The 18,122-nt window shown below is 39.8% G+C and overlaps 1 protein-coding gene across 4 annotated transcripts in view; it reads left to right on the forward strand.

Annotated features, from left to right (window-relative positions):
* SMYD3 (SET and MYND domain containing 3) overlaps window positions 1-18,122 on the forward strand; it is a 770,143-nt gene that overhangs the window by 101,842 nt on the left and 650,179 nt on the right. Inside the window, exon 1 of one of the 4 annotated variants that reach the window (XM_054446967.2) lies at window positions 15,818-15,841. The exons of the other annotated variants lie outside the window; for them this stretch is intronic. The gene's annotated coding sequence lies outside the window, so the exon portion shown is untranslated. Of the gene's footprint in view, window positions 1-15,817; window positions 15,842-18,122 lie in introns of those variants that run through there. 4 annotated transcript variants of the gene reach the window in all.

The following is an 18,122-nucleotide window of genomic DNA, read 5'->3' on the forward strand; positions in this document are numbered from 1 at the left end:
CGAGAAAGGCAGATTTTGAGTGTTATCAACACAAATAAATGATAAATGTTTGAGGTGGTGGATATGCTAATTTACTCTGATTTGATCATTACACATTGTGTATATGTGTAAAAATATCATACTGTATGGCCAGGCATGGTGGCTCATCCATGTAATCCCAGAACTTTGGGAGGCTGAAATGAGCAGATCACTTGAGTCCAGGAGTTTGAGACCAGCCTGGGCAACATGTTGAAACCCCATCTCTGCAAAAAATATAAAAATTAGCCAAGTGTGGTGGTGCACACCTGTAGTCCCAGCTACTTGGGAGGCTGAGGTGGGAGGATGACTTGAGTCTGGGAGGTTGAGGTTGTAGTGAGCTGTGATTACACTATTGCACTTCAGCCTGAGTGATAGAGTAAGATCCCATCTAAAAAAAAAAATCATGCTGTACCTCATAAATGTTTACAATTATGTGTCAATATAATAAAAGTAAAAAAGTGGATTAGTGTCTAAGTCAGGACTGCCCAAAGCACTTTCTGTAATGAAAGAAAGGTTTTATACTTGCTCTGTCCAACATGGTAATCAGCCAGTAGTCACATGTGGTTATTGATCACTTGAAATGTGGCTAGTGTGACCGAGGAAGTTGATTTTCAATTTTATTGAATTTTCATTAACTAGCCAAGTGTGGCCAGTATTGGAGAGCACAAGTCTAGATCAAGTAAAGAGGACGCAGGGATCAAGTGCTTGCAGGGGCTTTCTAAATGCTGCAGTTTTGTTGACTTAGTTCTGTCTCTTTAACTTGCAAACTCCTCACTCTACTTTTTACAGGAGCAAGAGTCTGCAAGCAGATATAGACATAATACATATAGATGATGGGACTTACTTCTGTCTTTTTGGATATAGAGGCCTCGTGGCCATGTCTTCATGTCTGTCTTTGTCTAGCAGGTGGGTGCCATATGTGAAGTCTTCTAGTGTGCTCACAGGTTATCAGTCTCAGCATCCTGGGTTCAGCTGAACTGACTCAAGGAAGCTCTAATTATTGCAGCATATGTTTCAGTTTTCAGGCTGGAGGAAATGTGTTCCCTTTAGTCTGAAGTCAGCACAGATGGGATCTTGAGCCAAGGCCTCAACACACAAAAACAAAGCTGCTAACCTTTCCCAGCTGCCGTGGTGCTGCTGACCTCAGCAGCAGTGGACACCAGGGTGTGTGTAAAGCTTTTATAACAAAAAGCAAAAAATTTCCACTTACAGCTATCATCGTGATTCAAATTTAAGATAGGTAAATGAAGGGTGATATGTTGGCTGGCTTTATTTATTTTAAAGGTTAACAGCATTAGAGCAATACTAGGTTGGTTGTGTTGGGTGTGTCATATGTAGAGCAGCATACTTTCCAAGTCAGGTATGCATCCAAACCTGAATAAATTTCTGTGAGACCCTTAACTTTGAATCAGGGTATCTGAGATGTTTCATATGCTTTGTATATGTTTTCTATGCTTGTCACAAATGTATGTGTGCTTGAACACAGATATATATTTCTTGTTTTTTGAGCCCTATAAATGGTATCATTGCTCAATATAGTCTTATGAAATTTAAAAATGCTCAGCATTACATTTTCAGCATGTATCTGTGTCATTGCACCTAGCATTAGTTATTAATTTTCACTGCTTTGTGATATTCTATGGTATAGCATAGACCACACTTTATCAGTTTTTCTGTCAGTGGACCTCTGGGTTATTTCCTAGTTAAATGTTCTTACCACTGATTATGCCTTCTCTTATATTACTGTTAGAAGGCAGCAAGGATAGGGAATAAATTATCCATATCTCATAGAAGGAGAGACCAGAGGAGATGAAGTAGGAAGATAGGATATATGTTTAAAACAGGGAGTAAAGAAGGAAACCGGGATATATTTTTCTTGGTATGTGCAACCATCACTAATGCCATCTGATTTAATTCTGGGCTCAAGCAATCCTCCTGCCTCAACTTCCCGAGTACTTGGGGCTACAGGCATGTGCCGTCATGCCTGGTGAATTAAATTTTTTTTTTTTTTTAAGACACAGGGCCTTAGTATGTTGCCCAGGCTGGTCTCAAACTCCTGGCCTAAAGCAGTCCTCCTACCAAGGCCTCCCAAAGTTCTGGGATAACAGGCTGAGCCACTGCACCTGGCCAACTGTAATTTATGCAACTAGTTCTGTGTAGTCCTTACTCTTCTAGTAATTTTCCATTAGTCAGGGAGGAACTAAAAAAGCCATGTAGTCCAGGATCACCCTTAATTAGCCACAAATAGAGTAAATTGGTTTATCAGCAGTTTGCCGTATGAGTTTTGTGTGTTTTTAATGGTGACTCTTAATGGAGAATTCGGGTAGAATGGGGTGCCAGCCTAGCAAATGAGTGAGCTTCATTTTATTCAGTCTGTGACATTTTTGACTGCCACCAGTGCATAATAGAACTTAAGTATAGATTGAAAATTTATTTTCATGATTTTAAATTATTGGCTGCTATTGCTAGGCCAGCGATCATATAGCCCAAGTGATTGTGCAGCTGAATAGAGAAAAATCTCTTTATAGTAAACGGAGGCTGGAAAATGGCATTGCTTGTTGCAGGTGGCTATTGTACTTGCACATGTTTTATTTAGGTGTTTAGCAGTGCCATTTGAGGTTCTAATTAAAGTTGTGATTGCACTTCAGTTGTTTATGAAGCCTCACATAGACTTAATCATCAGATCAGCTTGATGAGGATTTGCAAAGGTAAGCTTTATTACTTCACACAGTGGCTTCTGGCCTCTATCTTGACTGTGAAGGGAGCATTGATTCATAGGAACATAACAAATAGTTCAATGATGATTGGAGTATATTGAGTGGAGAATGAAATGCAGAAGTCTGTTACAGACACTCTGTCTCGATTAACCTCTCTAACCCTTCTATTTAGTTTGATGGATAGAGGGATTTGTGCCCCGAAATCACAGAGGTATCACGTGCTCAGATGATGGGATCATCTTTAAGATGGCGTTGTTAATCATTTTAGCTGATCGAGACTCACTTTAACTGGTTTGAACAGTTTTGCCTCACATTTTATTATGGTCTTTTATAAATTTGGAAAATAGTTGGCAAGTTTAATAATAAATTTGTTCATCAGGATGAAGAAACACCTGTATTTTGATATTTGCTGAAATGTTTGATATGCTAATCCTATATATGTTGAATTGATGTTTCTATGATTACAGTAAAAATATCACAACTCTGTCTTTTGCCATTATATTGGAAAAAGAGAGGATGAAGGTAATAGGTACTGTTTAGAGAGGTTATTCTTATTTCAGACTGCAATGTATTATGGATGAATAATCTTAAAATAGTATTTGAGGCCAGCCGCGGTGGCTCACGCCTGTAATCCCAGCACTTTGGGAGGCCGAGGTGGGCCGATCACCTGAGGTCGGGAGTTCGAGCCCAGCCTGACCAACATGGAGAAACCCCGTCTCTACTAAAAATACAAAATTAGCTGGGCGTGGTGGCACATGCCTGTAATCCCAGCTACTCGGGAGGCTGAGGCAGGAGAATTGCTTGAACCCAGGAGGCGGAGGTTGTGGTGAGCCAAGATTGTGCCATTGCACTCCAGTCTGGGCAACAAGAGTGAAACTGGCTCAAAAAAAAAAAAAAAAAAAAAAAAAAAAGAAGCACCTGAATTACTGGGATTTAAAAACATTGCTACTGGATGTTTTAGAACTTTATATGATTATTACATACTCTATTTTTTATTTTCAAAAATTTAAGGCTGGGCGTGGTGGCTTATGCCTGTAATCCTAGCACTTTGGGAGGCCGAGGTGGGCAGATCACCTGAGGTCAGGAGTTCAAGACTAGCCTTGCCAACATGGTGAAACCCCATCTCTACTAAAAATACAAAAATTAGCCAGGCGTGGTGGCACATGCCTGTAATCCAGCTACTTGGGAGGCTGAGGCAGGAGAATATCTTAAATCTGAGGGGCAGAGTTTGTAGTGAGCCAAGATTGCACCACTGCACTCCAGCCTGGGCCACAGAGCAAGACTGTGTCTCAAAAAAAAAAAAAAAAAAAAAAAAGTTTAAATAGAGATGGGATCTTACTATATTGCCCAGGCTGGTCTTGAACTCATAGGCTCCAGAGATACTCCTGCCTTGGCCTCCCAAAGTGCTGAGATTTATAGGTGTGAGCCACCATGCCTGGGCCTTATTTTTTAGAGTTTAATATCGTCAGCTTTCTTCCATTTGAAAGACTCTCTTTGGTTACCTAGAAATTTTATTTTAGCTTTCATAAAAAGCTTTGCTTTGAAAGTGATCATTGAATTAATCTAAGGAAATATGAGTCTTAAGATACTGTGATGATGTTCATCTGCCTCAAATACTTTTTAAAAAGTTAATATTGTGTTCATGATGTATGACCAGTTTCTTTTGATTTATGAGCTTCAGATTTTGTGAATTTTGTGAATTTTGAGTGTGTCTGAAACAGACAGTGGTAGGAATAAAGTAATTTCTTTCCACATGAATCTTTCTATTTTTCAGTGTTTTCCAAAGAAAACATATTTGTGTACTGTATAATTCATAGTGGTTTTTTTTTGTTTGTTTGCCTAGGATAATGAAATAAAGTACATTGGGTCTTTTATTACATGGCTGATATTGTTTCTCTTGGCTGCTTTGTTTGTTTTGTTTTCTCTTAGAAAAATATCTCAAGTCTTGTATCTCAACTGCAGTAGCCTGAAAGGGGCAAGGAATTTTCTATTGGAAATGGCCAGGAAACTATACTGCATCAAAAGATTGAAGTCATAAAATAGCACAATTAATGACTGATACCAACCATAATATTGTTTCTTAAAGTTGTCTTAACACTGAAATAATTTTAAAAAATGGTTTTGGAGCCAGACACAGTGGCATGTGCCAGTAATCCCAGTTACTTGGGAGGCTCGGGCGGGAGGACTGCTTGAGCCCAGGAGTTTGAGACCAGCCTAGGCAACCTAACAAGACACCATTTCAAAAAGAAATAAACAAATGAGTAAACAATGGCTTTGAAATAAAATGTTGAAATGCAAGTAGTAGCTGGTGTAGCTGCAAAGAATATTTGTAAAAGGCACTTAATATACTGTTTCAGTGTCTTAAGTTACTATCCTGCTAGACTAAGCTTTGTGAAGGCAGGCACTGTTTCTGTTCTGTGCTTATTCCTCACTGCTTATCACAGTATGTGGGTAAATAAATGTTAGATGAATAAATGAACGACTGACCTCTTAAACTGATGGCAGTGTCTTAAAATTAGTCACCTAGCAATGGAGCATTTTTTAGGATTATATATGTGAAATATATAACTTTTGATCTTTAACTTTTTTTTCTTTTGGGAAAACAGAGAAAGATGAAAATTTTAGCACAAAACTTTAGTATAAGATTACTGTAATCTTAGTGGTCTTGTTTAATGGCTTGCTAATGTCAGAGTTTTGAGGACGTGGATACAGTGAGAATATAACAAATTCATAATTATAATTTGCTGATTTTTAGATCAGACTCAATTTGTATGCTTGAATTTTATGTTTGTTAATACAAATAATTTGAAAGCCAATGTTAATACATCTCATAGCCTCAGTAATAAAGTTGACAGGATGACATGTTGCTACAAATCCATAAATGGTATGGCTTACTGTGTAGTTTGGTAGGACATAAGGTCCTTAAGGATAGGCATGTGTCTTTTTCATTTTTGTTTCTTTTTCACAGTACTTTTTAAAATAGTATCTATTAAAAATGAGAGGCTGGGCATGGTAGCTCACGCCTGTAGTCCCAGCACTTTTGGAAAGCTGAGGCAGGCAGATCGCTTGAGCCCAGGAGTTCGAGACCAGTTTGGGCAATGTGGAAAAACCCAAAAGTACAAAGAAATAAAAAAAAAACAAAAATTAGCCAGGTATGGTGGCACACGTCTGTAGTCCCAGCTACTTGGGAGGCTGAGGCGGGAGAATTGCTTGAGCCCGGGAGGTGGAGGCTGCAGTGAGCAGTGATCATGCCACTGCATGCCAGCCCAGGTGACAGAATGAGGTTGTGCCTCAAAAATAAATAAATAAAAACAAAATATGGGGCTGGGCATGTTGACTCATACCTGTAATCCCAGCACTTTGGGAGGCCGAGGCAGGTGGATCATTTGAGGCCATGAGTTCAAGAGCAGCCTGGCCAACATGGTGAAACCCCGTCTCTACTAAAAATACAAAAAAATTAGCTGGGCATGGTGGCGCATGCCTGTAGCCCCAGCTACTTGTGAGGCTGAGGCAGGAGAATCGCTTGAACCTGGGAGGTGGAGGTTGCAGTGAGCCAAGATCATGCCACTGCATTTCAGCCTGGGAGACAGAGCAAGACTCTGTCTCAAAACAAATAAATAAGATAAAATAAAATATATTAAAAATTTGCGTACAGTTGAAATCTCAAGAGAAAATCTACAACTATCTACTCCTTTATGGTATGACTAATTACGCTGGGCAATCAGTCTTTTTATTAATAGTAGAAAGAGGGTGAGTGTTAGATCTTGTTTGATACTGTCTATTTTATATAGCTCTTGTCAGACTCATCACTGGTTCTTGAATTCTCTGTTTCTTTGGGTTCTGTGAATGCTCTCACCTGTTTTTCTTCGTCCATTGTGCGTACCTCATTCTCAGTTTTTCTCTTCTAGTCTCCTTCTTTTTGGGCTCCTGCCGATCTGACTAACCTCAGCCCCAGTGTTTCCCTCTTTGTGCTCTGTGCTTCAGTCACTCTATACTATTTACAGTCCCCTGAATGTACTGTTTACATCTGTACATGCTTTTCCTCGTCAGCCTGGTTTAACCCTTGCCATTTAAGAACCACTCTGAGTATTTCATTTGTGAAGCTATTCCCAAGTAGAGGTCATCACCACTGCATGTTGTACATCTCTCTATTGTAGCTTTTACCATACCTTATTATAGATTTTCATCTATGAAACCACCTTTGCAATGAGCATGACAGAGAAGCCCAGCATGGTTGACTCCGCCTTCTAACCTCACAGGCGGGCTGTCCTTGCCCATTTCTGGGCATAGGCCAAACTAACCACGGGAAGAATTGAGTGTGTCATTTAACCTTGCAGCAAGGATGAAAACAGTCCCTCCCTTAAACTAACTCCCTTCTTGCTCAGGGACTGAAGCTGCCTTTGTAAAATTAATGAAAGCCGATGAGATTAGGATGATGGGAAGAGCCTGAAATTCTGCTAAGATATAGGGATAGTTAGACCATAACCAGCCATTGTTCTGGAGATCACAAGATTTATAACTTCCCCAATTGCTCCTACAGATAACATCTCTATTGTAGATCCTAAGATTGGTCTTTTGAGATGTTTTTCAGACTTCAGCATTCTGGTGATTGACGGACTCCACCCAGACCCATGATTCAGGACTCAACCAGTCTTCTTGTTGTTGTTGTTGTTGTTCCTCTCTTCTCTTCTCTCTCTCTTTTTTTTTTTTTAATGATTCAACCAGTCTTATGCCCCCACCCCAGAGGCAGACTCAACACCCAAGGCCTGTTTTCTACACCTCTATGATTTCATCCCTAACCCGTTAGCATTCCCCATTCCCTGTCCCCCTGCCTGCTGAACTGTCCTTGAAAAGCCCTTCTCCCCGAACTTGTAGGGAGGCTGATTTGAGTAATATCCTGTTCTTTTGCTTGGCTAGCTCTGTGTTTGTAACCTCTTTCCCCACTGCTGTCATTCATACTGCTGTCTCTGAATCAGTTCTATCTATGCAGCAGGCAAGAAGAACCCATCGGGTGGCTACATCTGTCTAGGTATATTTTTCTTACTAGACCATCCACTTCTTGAGGGCCTGGCAATAGTAAACATTTGTTCTTTTTCCATGATGGATAAGTAAGGAATTTAGGATAGCTGTGTTAAAATAGCTCCTATCTTCAGAGATGGTTTTTCAAGCCAGAGCACGAAAGGTATCATCTGAAATAGTTAAGAAGGTCACAGAGCTAATACATGATGTACCAGCAGTCCCAACCTTTTTGGCACCAGGGACTGGTTTCTTGGAAGATCATTTTTCCACAGACTGGAGGACAGGGGATGGTTTTGGGATGATTCAAGTACATTACATTTATCATTAGATTCTCATAAGGAGTGTGCAGCCTAGATCCCTCCAATGCACAGTTCACAGTAGGGTTTGTGCTACTATGAGAATCTAATGCTGCCGCTGATCTGACAGGAGGTGGAGCTCAGGTGGTAATGCTTGCTTGCCCGCTACTCACCTCCTGTCGTGCAGCCAGGTTTCTAACAGGCCACAGACTGGCAGTGGCCCATGAACAGGCAAATAGATGGTACAGTTTTCCGAAGAGCATATCCATTCTAAGGATTCCTAATCTCTAGAAATTTTAGATCACAGTGACACGCTCCTTTAGTATCTTCAGCCATGCTTGGTAAATAAATATTGTTGCTGTGGTTAAGCCATAGTTTTTGTACTTGTTGAGTGTATTAGTTCTCACACTGCTATAAAGACACACAGGAGACTGGGTAATTTATAAAGAAAAGAGGTTTCATCAGCTAATGATTCTGTAGGCTGTGCAGGCTTCTTCTTCCTTGGGAAACATACAATCATAGTGAAAGACAAAGGGGAAGCAAGCACATCTCCACATGGCTGGCAGGAGAACAACCAGGTCTCATGAGAACTTACTATCACAAGAACAGCAAGGGGGAAATGTACCCCATGATTCAGTCATGCCCCACCAGGCCCCTCCTTCAACACTGGGGATTATAATTCAACTTGAAATTTGGTTGTGGACACAGAGCCAAACCATATCATTGAGTATATGAAAGCACTGGTTATCTTAAGTATCAAAATAAACCGACGTTGCATAATAGTTTGTTCTTTGGTCTTAGGAAAGTTATCCTGAATTAGTCCAGTGTGGGTTGATGATGTATATCCAGTTCTGATCCAGAAGCTGTCTGATGGTCCAAATAGGATGCTAAGGAGGGAGCAGAAACTTTGAGAGCTTTGTGGTTTGATATATAATTAGTAAGTGAGCCGTTGGGAACAAAAAAACTTTGATAATGAATAATCAGCTAGCTGAGAAGCTAACACTAAAATTCCCAAACAGTATAGGATCAAGAAAAATGGAGACATGTACCAGTAGGATATTGATTCAAGTATACCTATAAAGCCCAATTTGCAAAAGCTAATTTATTTCTGCCATTTATATATGAGCAACTCATACTTCCACCCCAATCTTAAAGTAAATAGTATTTTTCTAGACTGTCCAATAATTTGAGGAGTGTTCCTAAGGCCCCTTACATGATGAGATATAGTAACCCTCACTCTCATAAAGGCTCTTGACCAAGTTCTTCCTCTAAACGTTTTTCTTTTTCCTGGTAAACTACCTCAGATATTTAGCTAACCTTGTAATCTTAAAATCAGGTTTTAAAAGCCACCCTATCCTCTTAGGTGTCTAACATAGGTGTCTTGACGTCTGCAGGCTCTTGTCATGTGATTTTCTTGCTCTTATTCACTAGGTGGTGGCAGAGCATAGAGGCAGTGATTGGGTTCCTCTTCCCTGTCTGACCGTGGTGGGTTCCTCTTCCCTGTCTGACTGTGGTGGGTTCCTCTTCCCTGTCTGGCCGTGGTGGGTTCCCCGTCCCTGTCTGGCCGTGGTGGGTTCCCCCTCCCTGTCTGACCGTGGTGGGTTCCCCCTCCCTGTCTGGCCGTGGTGGGTTCCCCCTCCCTGTCTGGCCGTGGTGGGTTCCCCCTCCCTGTCTGGCCGTGGTGGGTTCCCCCTCCCTGTCTGGCCGTGGTGGGTTCCCCCTCCCTGTCTGGCCGTGGTGGGTTCCCCCTCCCTGTCTGGCCGTGGTGGGTTCCCCCTCCCTGTCTGGCCGTGGTGGGTTCCCCCTCCCTGTCTGGCCGTGGTGGGTTCCCCCTCCCTGTCTGGCCGTGGTGGGTTCCCCCTCCCTGTCTGGCCGTGGTGGGTTCCCCCTCCCTGTCTGGCCGTGGTGGGTTCCCCCTCCCTGTCTGGCCGTGGTGGGTTCCCCCTCCCTGTCTGGCCGTGGTGGGTTCCCCCTCCCTGTCTGGCCGTGGTGGGTTCCTCTTCGCTGTCTGGCCGTGGTGGGTTCCTCTTTGCTGTCTAGCCGTGGGGGTACACTCGCAGTAGTAGTGCACATCGTCCAGTTGTGAAAAAGGTGGAACTTCTCAGAGGCACATGACAGCCAGTGATTTTGCCTTGTCTACTTTAAGAGAACCCCTGAGGATGATTGAAATGACTCTTTGAAAAGAATCAGTTTGTCTCAGGCTGAAGGAAAATAGAAAAGACAGAACATTTCCACTTGGACGGCATGAGTGTTGTTGGTATTGAGGTTGCTATTCAGACACCGTTGAAACATTTCATTGAAACATTTGAAGGATGGAGCAAAATGATAAGATATATTTCTACACTTGGACTTTGGCTGTATTCATGGATTTGATTATTAATATATTTAGAGCTTTCCTCGTTCCAAAAGATCCATGCTCTTTGGTTCTGGATTGGTTGCTTGCGGATAGTGGTAAAAATAGAGCCTTCTTTTTTAAAATGGAGGGAGCAGGAATTGCTTTCTTGCTGTTGACTGCTTGTCCCAGGAGGTTCTACCCAACAAGTGACCGAATTGCCTCTCTTATATAATAAAACATAGCTAAGTTCAGCAGCCTCTCTTATATCATAAAGCATAGCTAAGTTTTGGAGTCTCTCTTATATAATAAAACATAGCTAAGTTCAGGAGCCTCTCTTATATCATAAAGCATAGCTAAGTTTTGGAGTCTCTCTTATATAACAAAGCATAGCTGAGTTTGGGAGTCTCTCTTATATCGTAAAGCTTAGCTAAGTTTGGGAGCCTCTCTTATATCATAAATCATAGCTGAGTTTGGGAGCCTCTCTTACATAATAAAGCATAACTGAGTTCGGGAACCTCTCTTATATAATAAAGCGTAGCTAAGTTCGGGAGCCTCTCATATAATATAATATCTCATATAATAAAGTATAGCTTTATTTGGGAGCCTCTCATATAATAAAGTATAGCTCATATAATAAAGTATAGCTAAGTTCGGGAGCCTCTCATATAATGAAGTGTAGCTAAGTTCGGGAGCCTCTCATAATAAAGTGTAGCTAAGTTCGGGAGCCTCTCTTATATCATAAAGCATAGCTGAGTTCAGGAGGCTCTCTTATATAATATTATTTTTTATATAATAAAGCATAGCTAAGTTTGGGAGTTGATTGCTGCTATGTTCATTGTTCAGTCTTTACAACAATAGGACTTACTCTTAAGAGCGTAATATTGGTGATTTCTTGTTTTGGAATATTCTGATTTCTCTGTCAAAAGCCTGTGTTCCAGTGAAATCCAAAGCAGAATTCCAAAGGTTGGTGGAAATGATTAAGGTTCGGCCTCTGCCATAGGTTACTGCTGTATGTTTACATTGTACGCCCCTCAGTATTGGTGTTCTGACATCAGGATCTTGTCTGTGCAGTGAGGTTAAACTGTGGGGTTAAACTTCCTTTCGTTATGGCAAGGGGGTACACAGGAGTTCTCTCACAGTGTATATTGGTCAGAAATAGCTGTTTGGATTCTATTCTTAAAGGAAATTAATACTTACATTCAAATGTGTTAGAGATCTTGGGTTTTATCAGTTATACATACTACATAGCTGTGCTATATATGAGTTAGTTTGCCTAATATTTTAGGTACTTACTGATAAGAGTAATCAGAAAACATACATGATTGTCCTACTAGTATCATTTCTTCCTTGAAGGACATAAGGATAACAGTTATTTATTAGGATGTGACACCAGAGAGGAGTCATTTAACTGATTAGATTTTCTTTACTTTGTTTCTGTGAAATAAAAGCAAAGCTAAGAAAGATGGAATCCATGTGGAAAAATCCTTTGCTTCTTTCTAGCCATTAATGCTAGTTTTCAGTTTTAACCATAGATGTCACCAAAGCATAGAAAGTAGTTCAGAATTAGAAATAAGACAATTGTTTTTAGATTTTTTTATAAAGACAGGGTCTTGCTCTCTTGCACAGGCTGGAGTGCAGTGGCGCAATCTCGGCACACTGCAGCCTCACCTCCCAGGGTCAAGCAGTCCTCCTACCTCAGCCTCCAAGTAGCTGGGATAACAGGTGCCTGCCACCATGCGTGGCTAATTAAAATTTTTTTTTTTTTTTAGAGATGGGGGTCATGCTGTGTTGCTCAGGCTGGTCCCAAACTCCTGGGTTCAAACAGTCCTCCTACTTTGGCCTCTCAAAGTGCCAAGATTATAGGTATGAGCCAGTAGGCAATTCTATGCCTAGCCTGTAATTTTATCTAATATTATAAATTTCTCATGCTGTTTAACTTTTTGAGAAATATTACATCAATAGACAAAGTGCTTATATTAAAATGTATTGCTTCGGTTGAGATAAATAGATGAAGTCCTTTTTGAAGATGAGCTAATTATGATGCTTCTCTTAGTAATTTTGTGATGTATGTAGGAATCCTGAACACAGGATCAGGCAGCCTCGGTTCAAATTCTGGTTCTGTCACTGAGTAACTGTATTATAATGGTCAAGCTTAAACATTTTTTTAGTTAGTTTTTCAAAAAAAGAACTTCATTGAGATATAATTCACATCTCATATACTTCACTCATTTAAATTGTATAGTTCTGTGTTTTTTTTTTAAACGTAGTCTCAGAGTTGTTTAGCCATCACCTATTTTAGAACATTTTCCTTCTTTCTAAAAGAAAACTTGTTCTCATTATATGGATTATATAATTACTCAGTATTTAACGATTTGAGGGACTACCAGATTGTTTCCTAAGTGATACACCATTTTACATTCCCACCAGCAAGTATGAGGGTTCTTTCTTCTCATTTTTGCCAACACTTGTTATTCTCTGTTTTTTAAACTATAGCCTTCTAGTGTGTTTGAAGTTGCCTATCTTTGTGGTTTTGATTTATATTTCCATAATAATTAATGATGTTGAACATCTTTTTATATGCTTATTGACTATTTGTATATCTTCTTTTAGTGAAATGTTTCTTTATTCTAATTGACTTTTTTTTCCTCTTTTCTTTTTTTTTTTTTTTTTTTTTTTGCTGTTGAACCATCTCTAGAAACTAGTACCTTCAAGGCCGGGCATGGTGGGCTCACACGTATAATTCCAGAGCTTTTGAAGGTGGAGGTGGGAGAATGACTTGAGGCCTGGAGTTTGAGGCCAGCCTGGGCAACAAAATGAGACCACATCTCTATAAAAAAATTAAAAAATTAGCTGGATGTGGTGGTGTGTTCTTGTAGTCCCAGCTACTCGGGAGGTGAAGCTGGGAGGATCACTTGAGCACAGGAGATTGAGACTGCAGTGAGCCACACTGCATTCCAGCCTGGGCAAGAGAGTGAGACCTTGTATCTAAAAATCCCCTCAAAAGTAGTCTTTCATAATGGAGTTATTGTAAGGATTGAAATAATTAATATATGTGAAATACTTAGCTTAGCACAGTACCTGACACATAGTAAATGCTCCTCTAATGTTGGTTATTATTGTTATTATTGCTTGAAGTAATTCTTTCATGTGTTTAATGCTTCCTGATCATTCTATTTTAATTCTTCTGATATGAGTTGTGAAAAAAAATCTTCAACTCCCATTTTCACCAACCTTGGTCCTTCCTACATGTGTTCAATTGTTCATTTGTTCATTTATCCTTCATTTAACAAGCATTTACTGAATGCCTATTATGTGTCATTCACATATTTTGTGAGAGAACCTGATACTGCAAACTGGAAAAAAAAGGATGAAAGTCTGGAGGGAAATTCAAATGATAGTTGGAGAGCAATGAATGCTTTGTTGTAGGTGTTTGCAAGCTTTGGTGAAGTATTCAGAGAAGGGTTTGGCGATAAGCTGAAACTTGAAGGATGAGTGGGAGTTTCTGATGCAAATATTGAGGTCAGTGTTATGGATAGTGCAAGGGTATGTTCAAAGGCATAGGAATTTGAAGACATTGAATGTTGAGGGTAAGATGAGAATTATAGGATGCTGCCATGGGTCGTGCTGATAGGAGTTGGGAATATGATATGAACAGCTGGAGAGAGGGAAGTACCAAATAGGAAAGCACCTCTCTTGTTTCTGGACCTTTAATGCTCAGAAAATTCTTCTCTGTCTCCTTTTTAAATATTTAGCTTTTCATTATGAAATGTGTTACTTTCCATTATCAAATGTCCCTCCTTGTCTCTAGTAATATTTGTGTCTTAAAGTGTTTTTTGTTTGATATTAATATAGTCACTGCAGCATTCTTATGGTTACTGAGTTGTTTTGAACTTGTTTATATCTTTGAATCTAGTGTATATCTCCTATAGACAGAATATAGTCTAGTCTTCATTTTTTGTTTTCTTTTCCTTTCCCCTCCTGTCTCCTTCTCTGCCTTCCTCTCTCTCTCCCTCCCCTCCCCTCCCTCCCTCCTTCCCTCCCTTCTTTCTTTCCTTCCTTCCTTCTGTCCTTCCTTCCTTCTTTCCTTCCTTCCTTCCTTCCTTCCTTCCTTCCTTCTCTGTCTCTCTTTCTCTCTTTTTCTCTTTCTCTCTTTCTCTCTTTTACTCTTTTGAGATAAGGTCTCACTTTGTTTCTCAGGCTGGAGTGCAGTGGTGCAATCAAAGCTCACTGTAGCATCTGTCTCCTGGGTGCAAGCAGTTCTCCTACTTAAGCCTCCCATGTAGCTAGGAATACAGGTGCATGCCACTGTGCCTTTTTTTTTTTTTTGCAGAGATAGAGTCTTGCTTAGATGCCCAGGCTGGTCTTGAACTCCTGGCCTCAAGTGATCCTCTCACTTTGACCTCCGAAAGTGTTGAAATTATAGATATGAGCCATCGCACCCAGCTGAATCTTGCTTTTAAAACTCCGGTCTGATGGTCTTTTCCTTTTGATATAAATGTTTGGTACATTCATGTTTAATATAATTTTTGATATGGTTGGATTTATGTCTGCCATTTTGATTTTTATTTTCTATAGATTTCATGTCTTTTTTGTCTTCTTCTGTTCTTTTATTACATTTGTGTTAAATATTTTTGGAGCGTACCATTTTAATTCATCTGTTAATTTTTTTTAAAGTCATCTTTTTTTTTTTTTTGAGTGATTGCTCTAGTGCTGTACTGCCCACTGCAGTAGCCACTAGCTACATGTGGCTGTTGTGCACTTGAAATATAGCTAGTCTGAATTTATATGTGCTAAGGTGAAATACAAATCAGATTTCAATGACTTAATAGGGAATGTAAAATATTCATAATTTTTGTATTGATTACATGTTGTCATACTTTGGATATATTGGATTAAATAAAAAAAGTTTCATGTTTTAAAAAACCTTTAAAATATTACTAGAAAATTAAAAATTACATATATGACTTATATTTGTGGTTCTCATATATTTGTTGGATAGCATTGCTTTAAGGATTACAGGATGAATCTTGAACATATCATAATCTGAAAGTTTTACAATTACTTAATCTAGTGAATTATGGTAACTTTGTTCCCAGATAGCTTCATCCCCCTCCACCCCACATTGTGCTATTTTTGTCATGTATTGTCCATCTATATATGTTATACACTGAATAATGGTTTTTACCTTAAGCCAATCTTAGAATTTTTAAATAAATTAAAAATACAGTACATAGTATACAGGCTTTTATATTTACCTACATATCAACAATTTCCAGTATTCCTTCTTACGGAGTTTACTTTTTTTTTTTTTTTTTTTTTTGAGACAGAATCTTGCTCTGTCACCCAGGCTGGAGTGCAGTGGCATGATCATAGCTCACTGTAGCCGTGAACTCCTGGGCTCAAAGGATCCTCCTGCCACTTGCCCTAAATTGGACTATAGCGTTAGGGAGCCAAAGGTAAGGTTTTTCCCTTTTTGTCTCCCACCACATTTGCTACTTTAGCTGGTAAAGACCTGGAGTTTTGCCCCCCATCCCGCATCAGATGTGCCCCTTCTGGTAGCAAAGATACTGGCTTTTGCAGATAGCCCCAAGTTTGTCAAACTATGGTTTTCACCACTGCAGCTGAGTATAGGATAGAAGCAGCCTGAGGCAAGGAGGTCCCCTAGAAACTGACTTCAACCTCTAGGTGATTTTCAAGAATGAATGCTTTTTAATTTGTTCTCTGCTTTGTTCTATTTTCAGTGCTCTGAAATGTTATTTTTAATATAATTTTTTTTCCAAATTTTATAGTTGTTTTATATAGTAACGAATTACTGACTTCTCCACATAGCTGTAACTAGAAGTCCTTCAGAACTCTTACTTTTCCTTCAGGTTTTCTTCCTCCAAGGAGCCTTCCCTGCCTCATACTGCTGCTTTGCTTCAGTTCTCTCTGCTCTGTGTTCTGGTAACATCCTGTGCTTTCTATTGTCAGATTAATTGTCTTTATGCTAGACTGTAAGCTCCAGAAAGCCAGGTGCTTTTAAAATATTACATTTCTTTCTAAACACAATGCCTGGCACATGGTAACAAATATCTGTGGAATGAATAAATGTTAAACTGGGATTTTGAATCTGGTTTTGTACCATGTTCACTTTAAATGCTGAGGGCCAACTGTGAGGTACTTAATACATTAAATGTTTTGCATATTTTATTTTATTTACTCCTTAAAACAAAGTTAACAGTGTTGCCTCCATGTTATAGATAAGAAGTCTGAAGCTAGAAAAGTTAACTAAGTTGTCCTCAGCCCTATAAATATTAAGTGTGAAGCCAAGATGCTCAGTCCATGTCTAAAGCCCATACTGTATACCATACGCTAAGTACGTTGCCTCATGCAGTGGTTAGAAGGGATATTTATCCACAGTCACAGTTATTTTCATTTAAAGGAAGCTTCTAAATGGTAATATTATTTCTTAATAGTATTTCTGAGCACTGCCCTTTACCCATGTGCAAAGCAGTCTGCTTGCTGTATTCTCTATCTGCTTTTCTTCTGGGTTTTTCATGAGAGTCATATAACATAGGTAGTTCCCCAAAGGATATTAATGTACTGGCCTATACCTCGAAGACTCTTCCTTATTGTATAGTCCCTTTTTCATATTCTGTGCACGAAAAGGTTTGTGTTTTTGATACCAGAAAGTATAACATTGTATAACGTAGGATTGTATAACAATCCTGTAATGTATAACATAGGATTCACAGCATACATGGCGGGAGGGCTAAACTATGTAATAAGTGGTCAATTTCTCCCACCCTTTCTCTCATTGTCAAGTTGTCCATAGAGAGCAAGAGGTAAAACGTAGTCTGTTGTTCTTGGGTCAGTCTCAGTTCTTATATGGACTCCTCAGTAACACGAGTGACTGACAATAGCTTTTTTTTTTTTTTTTTTTTTAACAATTAAAAGATAACAGAGGTGAAATCTCACTATTGGCCAGGATGGTCTGGAGCATCTGGCCTCAGGCAATCTTCCTGCCACAGCCTACCAAAAGTGCTGGGATTACAGGCACGCGCCACTGCACCTGGCTGGCAATTGCTTTTTTAATCAACTTTAGCCCCTCTTTGTTCCTCCTGCTCCCTGGATAAAAATTATTAAAATGTTTAGTCTACCGGTAATCTTTGGTTCCTGACAACATTGAATTCAGAAAAGACTTGTGTTTTCTTTACCTTCTCCCATATCACCCAGCAGAAAACACAAACTCTATAGCAAGTTCATTTTAACTCCCCTTTTCAGAAATGCCCAGTTTCCTAGAGTACACATTCTCCTTTTGCTGTAGCAAGCCAATAAACCTAATTGGTGGTCTTTTGGCACTGGGCTTTCGCACCTCCAGATAAGATGTATGTATTCTAGGCCAGACGTTGTGGCTCACGCCTGTAATCCCAGCACTTTGGGAGGCCAAGGCGAGCTGATCATGAGGTCAGGAGATTGAGACCATCCTGGCTAACATGGTGAAACCCCGTCTCTACTAAAAATACAAAAAATTAGCTGTGCGTGGTGGCTGGCGCCTGTAGTCCCAGCTGCTAGGGAGGCTGAGGCAGGAGAATGGCGTGAACCCAAGAGGCGGAGTTTGCAGTGAGCCGAGATTGCGCCACTGCACTCCAACCTGGGTGAAAAAGCAGAAAAAAAAAAAAAAAAAAAAAAAAGATGTATGTATTCTACTGCCTTCCTCCTCAAAGTATGGTCTATGGACAGGAGGCATCAGCATCA

Source organism: Pongo pygmaeus, chromosome 1, assembly GCF_028885625.2.
Source record: "Pongo pygmaeus isolate AG05252 chromosome 1, NHGRI_mPonPyg2-v2.0_pri, whole genome shotgun sequence".
NCBI lineage: Eukaryota > Metazoa > Chordata > Mammalia > Primates > Hominidae > Pongo > Pongo pygmaeus.